At 35.0% G+C, this 8,940-nt stretch overlaps 1 pseudogene; it reads right to left on the bottom strand.

The window, feature by feature from the left end:
- Positions 1 to 4,629: 4,629 nt before the first annotated feature.
- On the bottom strand, positions 4,630 to 5,741 carry LOC113181691 (solute carrier family 2, facilitated glucose transporter member 3 pseudogene; annotated as a pseudogene).
- Positions 5,742 to 8,940: the final 3,199 nt, after the last annotated feature.

Raw genomic sequence — 8,940 nt, forward strand, 5'->3', positions numbered from 1 at the left:
ATGGGACTTGACTCTAATGTACTTCTTTGTAAGTTTATCCTGTAAATACACTCAGGTAATCCAGGAGTCATCAAATGGGACAATAAAATTTTATTTAGATAGATCTCTTTGATACGAAGACAATATGTTAAAAGAAAGAACAAAGAATATTAAATTTCCACAGGAGAGGAGCTAATCTTCCCCTAACAAGGAACTTTCATCCTATGAGTTTGAAGGAAGAGAATATTAGTGGTTTTCCTAGAATCACGTGTGCAGAAGTATGCAGTATGAAACACTACCACTTTATTACTTTTTTTACTTCTCAAACATGAACTTGACTGAAAGATTTTGGTTAATTCAATGAAAGTAAAAGAAACATAAGCATGGGTCACATATCTTTAGGAATTTGTAAGGCGATGAAATAAAAGACACCATCAACACCCTACCAACAAAGAAATCCCAGGACCAGATTCTCAGCCGAATCCCACAAGACCTTTGAAGAAGAATTAATACCAATACTCCTCAAATTATTCCATGAAATAGAGAAGGAGGAAACCCTTATAAACTCATTCTATGAAGCTAATATCACCCTGATACCAAAACTAGACAAAGAGACATCAAGGAAAGAAAACTCCAAACCAATAAACCTGATGAACATAGATGCAAAAGTTATCAACAAAATTGTGGAAAATTGCCTATAAAGACATATTTAAAAGATAGTACACCACAATCAAGTGAAGTTCATCACAGGGACTCAAGAGATCTCATCAACTGACTTAAAGACAAGAATCATTTCAATAGATGCAGAAAAAGCATTTGACAAAATACAGCACTACTTCATGGTCAAAACATTAGAAAAACTAGGGATAGCAAAAATATACCTCAATACTGTAAATACTATGTATGCTAAGTCCAAGGCCAGTATTATTCTAAATAAAGAAAAATTGAATGCATCCCCTATAAGAACTGGGACAAGTCAAGGATGCCTTCATTCAGCATTTCTATTCAACTACATCATTGATACTCTAGCCAGAGCAATAGACAGAAGAAAAAGACATTAAAGAGAAAGAAATAACTCAAACTATCCTTATTTGCAGACAATATGATTCCATATTTAGAAGACCAAAAAATTCCACCAGAAAACACCTAGAATTCATAAATTAATTTAGAATTCAGCAAAGTAGCAGGATATAAAATTAACATCCATATATCAAATGTGTTCTTATATATCAGTGATGAATCTACTGAAAGATAAATTGGAAAAATTACCTCATTCACAATAGCCTCAAAAAATAAAATATTTGTGAATCGATATTTAAAAAATGAGGTGAAGAATTTCTACAATTCAAACTATATAACACTAAAGAAATTGAAAAAGACATTATAAGAAGGAAAGATCTCCCATGCCCCAAATAGGCAAAATTAACATTGTCAAAACGGCTATACTATCAAAAGTTCTATGGAGATTTAACGTAATTTCTATTAAAATCCCAATTACATTCTTCATATAAATATAAAAAAATTCACTTGGAAAAATAAGTAATCCAGAATATACAAAGAAATACTTCACAAGAAAAGTGAAGCAGGAGGTATCACAACACCAGAACTTAAATTATACTACAGAGCAACAATAACAAAGACAGCATGGCATTGGCACCAAAACAGAAATGTGGACCAATGGTGCAAAATAGAAGACACAGAGACAAACCCACATAAGATCCAGTTATCTCATACTATACAAAGGTGCTGTAAACATACACTGGAGAAAATATAGCCTTTCAACAAATGGTACTGGGAAAACTTGAAATCCCTATGTAACAAAATAAAATAAAATTCCTATCTCTCACCCTGCATAAAACTTAACTCAAAGTGGACCAAGGACTCAGGCATTAAAACAGAAACCCTGTGCCTAATAGAAGTATGCTCAAATTTACATAAGGCTGGGTTAGGAACTAACATCCTTAGCAACTAACATCCTTAGCAAGACCCTTAAAGTGCAAGAAGTAAAATCAAGAATTAATAAACAAGATGTAATCAAACTAAGAAGCTTCACAGCATAGGAAACAATCATGAATGTGAAAAGAGAGCCTACAGAATGGGAGAAAGTCTTTGCCACCTGCACCTAAGATACAGCATTAATCTCCATGATATATAAAGAATTCAAAAAACCTAACACCAAAAAGAAAAAAAAACAAATAATTCAAACTTAAATGGACTATGGAACAGAGGAGGCACTTCACAGAAGAAGAAATATGATCAGTCAACAAATATATAAAAATGTTCAACAATATCAATTAGAGAAATGCAAATTAAAACTATACTGAGATTTCATGTCATTTCAGTAAGAATGGCAATTATCAAGACTACATGCAACAATAAATGTTGGCTAGGATGTGGGGAAAATGGTTCACTAATATATTGCTGGTGGGACTGAAAATTGGTGCAACCACTCTGGAAAGAGTATGGAGTTACTTCAGAAAACCTGGAATGTAACCACCATTTGACCCAGTTATTCTCTTCCTTTGTTTATACCCAAAGGATTTAAAATCAGCATACTACAGTGACACGGCCATACCAATGTTTATAACAGCTCCATTCACAATAGTTAAACTATGAAACTACCTAGGTACCCTTCAATGGATGAATGGATAAAGAAAATGTGGTATGGACATACAATGGAACATTAGTCAGCCATTAAAAACAATGAAACTATGGTATTTGTAGCTAAATGGATAGAGCTGGAGAATATCATGCTCAGTGAAATAACCAATCCTCAAAATCCAAAGGCCAAATATTTTCTCTGATATATGCTAATTCACAATAAGGTGTAGTGGAGGCTAGGGAACAATAGAAGTACTTTGAATTAGGGAGGGACAATGAGAATAGGAAAGATAGTGGAATGAATTGGACATTACTATCCTTGTGCATATATGATAACATGACCAATGTAATTCTACATCATGTACAACTAGAAGAATGAGAATTATATATGTATAATATGTCAAAATGTATTATACAATTATGTATTACTAACTAGAACAAATCTAAAGAAAGAAACATAAGCCTAAGCATACATTAAGTAAACTAAACTTCTATGGTCAGAAGAAATAATAAACACTGTAGATATGGGGTATGGGTTGTATTATGAATTAGCAGAGGTTCCATGAATTTCACTGTAATGCCATCTCCCCCACTATGAAGTATAATCACCTCTTTTTTAAAAAACATAGATACATAGGGATGAGTTTTAATATAATCTATCCAAAAACAAGGCCATATACACAAAGGAACAATAAACTAGTTTCAACCAGAACAACGTGACAGTGCAAATACATTCATATTCTCTGAAGTGTGGACTATACTGTACATGTACTCAGACTATTTCAAATGTGTATATTAGAAAGATTCAAGTTCCATAAGCATACCTGATATAAGAACAGGGTAACATGGTAATAAGGGTAATTTGTCACATAACAGGCACAGATAGGCAAGCCATGACCTTAGAGCAATAACATACTAAAACTAGATAATCATTCAAAAAATATCCTCTCCCAGGGCTAAGGTTATAAATTCCAAGTTAGCTATAAATATTTTAATCTAAATCTCTTTAAAACAAGTTTAAACAAAACATATAAAATCTTAAAGAACAAAATGAAGAAATACTGAACATGTTGCAGAAACCAATTATTTAGGTTTTTCATGTGGAGGACTCTGTCATCAGATCAGTGATGGAATTACTTAAAACATGAGTCAACTATCAGAGGAAGAAGATGTTTGGACTAGGGAAGGAGAAGAGGGCTTTCTGCAAATAACCTTCCCTTCTCTGGATCAACTGCCATTAAGGATAGCATCATCAGATTTCAAGTAATACTATAAGCCATAATCTTTATGAAAAGTCCCAAAGAAAACCAGTAGCTTTTTTATATAGTCACTAGACTCTTCTGAGAAATTAAACTAAGTTTCCATCTGAAACACATAGGCAACATGCAAGCCTCAGGCACCATTTTTCATACCCTCTACAACAAACAGTTCTTCCTCAATTCGTCCTTCTTGTTCTACCTTAATCTCTCCAGTAACAAATTTTTGCCCTATAACCCCTCTTTAAACACCCCCTGATAACCTTTATATCCTTATGTTTTCATTGTTTGGTAAAACTACTTTATACTTAAAAACTAAATATTTATGCAATAAAACCAGAAATAAGTAAAATTCAAGTTACTTTGCTGTTCAGGGCTGTGTGAAAGCGAGGAAGGTGCTCTTGTTTAATTTCCCACAATTCTCCACACGGTGTGTGTATCTGCTTTCTGACAAGTCAAGGTTGGAGGAACAGCATGCTCACTCTTTCTATGTGCTCCAGTGAGACAATTCTTAGATCCTACAAAAAGAAGAGCTGACAAAGTTGTCATAGGCCAAGCAGTCAATACCTCCTGAGATTAAGGTAGGCTCCCTTGATCTCTCCTTAACAGGAAAGAATGTCCAAGAAAGGAAATATTTAAAAAGCAGTGAAGATATGACTAACCCAGCACTGGGTTTATCTGGGTGTTCAGATATGAGAAGTGAATCAAGTAGGATGAGAAGTCAATCAAGTAACAGCCTTCAGAAGCAGTCCTGGGTTCATCCTGAGGAACTCTCTACATATTCAGGGTGAGGTTACTTTCCATGTTGGGAGAGAGGTGGAAGGAAGACTGACAAGACATTGGTGATGGACTCCTTAACAGGTTGGATGCTGCTCACTTCCTCCATGGAGCCTTTCCAGGTATACTGTACTCATGAGCTTGCTCTTCAAAGTCCCAGGTGATATCTAAAAAGTCCTGCCTCAGGTCTCAGAGACTTTGAGGAAGGTGAAGATCAGGAATTTAATGAGGAAAGTGGTGAAGGCATGAAAAACATAGGCTCCCAAATAGGCTGCCACTGAGGGAAATAGAAGTCCAACCAAAAAGTTGGAGGTCGAATTAGAACAACTAGCTTCTGCCATTGCAGCGGGGCATGGGCCCTGTCTAAAGAGTTCAGGCACAATAAACCACGGAATGGGGCCTTGTCTAGTCTCAAAGAAGGCCACATAGATCAAGACAGCTATGATACAGATAAAGCTCAATGCATCACACTCATCTTTCAATAACAAAGAAACAGTCATGATAATGGAACACACAGCCATACCTCCAAGTCCTATTCTATGTAGAGTCCTTCTTCCTGCCCTTTCCAGAAGAAACAGACAAATTATACTAAAAATAGTATTAACCACACCTGCTCCAATGGTGGCATATATTTACTCCTCAACATCTGCTTCCTTGAAGATTCCTGTTGAGTAGCAGAACACAGGATTGATCCCATACCACTGTTGGGAGAGCTGAAGCATGATCGAAATGAGGATGGGCTGTTGGTAGCTGGATGACCTAAGGAGCTGCAGCCCAAAGATTTGCTTTCCTTATGACATTCTGACACTCTCTTCTTTCATCTCCAGGATTCCCTGGTTCACATCCTGTATGCCTCAGAACCACTGCAGGATCTTCTTAGCATTCTCCTCTTCTTTTCTGTTAATAATCAAGAACCTGAGATTCTCAGGGAAAAAATGGAAGGGCTACAGTTTTTAGGACAGCTGGAATGAGTTTTAAGCCCAACAGCACAGACCAGAGTTCTTCAGATCCCAGGATGACTTCCAGACCAAGGATTTGAGCCACCAGAATCCCAAAGATGATCCCCAGCTGGTTGAGAGTGCGAAAGGCACCCTTCAGATCAGTGGAAGATACTGTTCCAATGTACATAATGATAATCTACTCATAGACTTTTGTAATCCTTCCATTATATACTAATACGCCTGGCTTGAAATTCTGATTATTGTTTCCTAGTCTGTATTTCTCCCAGTCTCTGTCAAAACCACCAGGCATAAAGTCAACTCATATTTCATTTTACCAAATAATGAAATAATATGGTAGTAATATTCATAATATAATAATAATATGAAATAAAACTTCATTTTACCAACATACTTACAGTACATCCTCTGCAGTTGAGCTGTTTCCAGATATCATCTATTTCACAGGTCATACATTTTCATAATTTTAACCAGTACCTGATTTTTCACTTGAAAATAATTTTATCTTACTATCTAAAAAGTGCATGCAAAGAATAGAGTATTTGGTTTAATTTCTGGTTTTAACCCCTACATTTTCACATTCCAGGGAAACATCTTTCCTACTAATCACTGTAACTTTTATTTCAATAGACAATGCACTCAAATACTGATTAGAATAAGAAGATGCTGCAGGCTCCCAGCATGTCACGCAGAAGAACAATGAATCCCCAGATTACATTAGAAGGACTGTGACTAAAGACATTTCGACAGAATATGTGTTGATAGGGTAATTATTAGGTGGAGTAAATTACAATGTGGAATCTTAGCAAGTACTTGTATAAATAGTTTCTTTTCCACAAAAGAGATCTTATGTTAGGGGGTAAAAAGTGTCTTACTTCTAGTAATTTCTAAAATCAATTTGCTCAAGTTCCACTGTAAGAATATTCTTAAAGTTTTCATCTGAAACTTTAATATTTAATTTTGAATGGATAATTTTTGGTAGTGAAAAAAACCATACCTGATACTGTTCTTTCTTCTTCCCGCCGTGCAGGGAAAATCAATAGATTGATGTTGTGAGATGGCTACCTGGGGTGATCTAAAATGAAAAAGGCATTTTGAAATTAGGATAAGAAACTTGCAAACGTTAATAATGATGGTCACATAATAGGATGTTTTTCAGTCAATCAACAACATTTGCTGTGTATCCACTCTATACTGAGCCTGATTTTATCTGGGCATGGATATGCAGACTTACTGAAAACACCTATATCACAAATCTTAAGCCCTAATTCTAGAGAGTAGATGGCCCCTGGGAGAAAATATATTAATGTTGATTATGCACAAACAGATACAAAAAGAACACACATATATATATATATATATATATATATATATATATGTATATATGCATACATAGTTAGTTAAAGATACAAATCTCAGTTGGTTATACTATAAGAACTAAATTCCAAACCGTTTTGTCGAAGATACCTGTACTGTCTGCTACTGAGGAGGTTAAGCCAGGAGGACTATAACTTCAATGTTAGCCTGGGCAACTTAGTGAGGCCCTCAGCAACTTATCAAGACCCTATCTCAAAAAAAAAAAAAAATCTGGAGTTCTGGGAATGTAGCTTAGTGCCCCTGGATTTAATCCCCAACAATAACAACAAATTCCTAGTGATGTTTACCTGGTATTATACCAGAAAGACTAGCCTCCAGAATCAACTATAAGACTCTGTTATCCCTTTCTCTGCCCATACACGAGACTTTAAAAATAAACCTGATGAACATAAAAATTACTTTATTGGTGAAATTTGTGGCTTATTGATTAGTGTAACTATTAAATATAAATTCTCACTGGTGAAATTGGAGGTGTTTAAGAGACATAAATTTACTCATATACTTTTGTAAACCTCCCCCTCTTCTCAACATTGTGATGAGAATTGAGTGGGACTATGCACTATAGCCTCAAAAATAGTGGCCATGGTTTTATTCTAAATTGATTTGCTGGTAAATGGATGGAGCTCGAGAATATCATGCTAAGCAAAATAAGCCAATCCCAAAGGATTAAAGGCCAAATGTTTTCTCTGACCTGCCCATGCTAATTCACAATAAGGGGTAGATAGGACTAGGGAAGAATAGAAGCACTTTGGATTAGACTGGGGTCGGGGGGGACAAAAGAAGGGGAGGGGTTCTGGGGCAGGAAGGATAGTAGAATGAGTTGGACACTATTACACTATGTGCATATATGATTTGATTACATGATTGGTATGCTTTCACATCATATACAAACCAGAAAAATGAGAAGTTATACTCCATTTATGTATTATGTACCAAAATCCTTTCTACTGTTATGTATAGCTAATTAGAATAAATTTATAAAAGAATTTAAATTTATAAAAATTCAAAAAAATAAAGTGATATGTGCTCAGCCTTTAGGTTAGGGGAATTTGAAATTGCTTAAGAACAACTAAGAGTTGATAGAATTCTGCTACTGTTCATATCAACCTAAATAGAAGTCTCAGATCTCCTAAAAACATCACACAACTTTAAGATTCAGGTTGGATGAACTGTTTTGTGTTTGATAATGGATGCCTGCTTTTAATAAAATTCCATGTGTTTGCAGAATTCTATTTGAAATTAGCATTTTATTATAATGTGATATCAAATTTGGTGCACCTGACCCTCACCTGAAATTTCTTTTGAAGTGAACATTATCTATGAGAAAAAAGTACTAGGAGATGATCATGACCCAATTTCTATAGCTCAATTCACTCTTTATCTAATGGGTTACAGCTCTCCCAGTCTCCACAGGCTCTGCACTGATTCCTCATCTTGAAGAATTCTGTAAAGATGAATCACTTCATTCCAGAAATAGTCACTGAACACATTCACTTTGATAGACTCTGAGCTTAGTGCTGGTGATACAGAAAAATATGAGTGAAAAATTACCATTTTTAGACTTTATAATCTAGTCAAGGAGTAGTGACTCTACAAGATAATTATAATTCACTACAACTATGGAGTGATAAAGGGTAACAGCTAATATCAAAGTTACAGAGAGCTACATGGCTGTGGACAAGTTACCTACCTCCCCAGAATTTTATTTTTCTTAAAAGTGTGATGTGGATAAAAATAAGCCAATATAAATATCGAATTTAGCACAATATCTGGCACAAAGTTAAGTGACCGTAAATGGAAGTTGTTATTAACTTGTCAAATATTTGGATATATGTATTTAATATATGCATCTAATAATCCAATCATTTTAATTGAATTATATCCTTTCCAAGGAGGAAGTCACATGAGTAAGTAAAATATACTTCTTGCCATGTTACAATTCTGCTTTGCAAGGTACAGGTGTATTGTGGGTGCATAAAGGAATTAAAATT

Source organism: Urocitellus parryii, chromosome 4 (assembly GCF_045843805.1).
Source record: "Urocitellus parryii isolate mUroPar1 chromosome 4, mUroPar1.hap1, whole genome shotgun sequence".
NCBI classification, from domain to species: domain Eukaryota; kingdom Metazoa; phylum Chordata; class Mammalia; order Rodentia; family Sciuridae; genus Urocitellus; species Urocitellus parryii.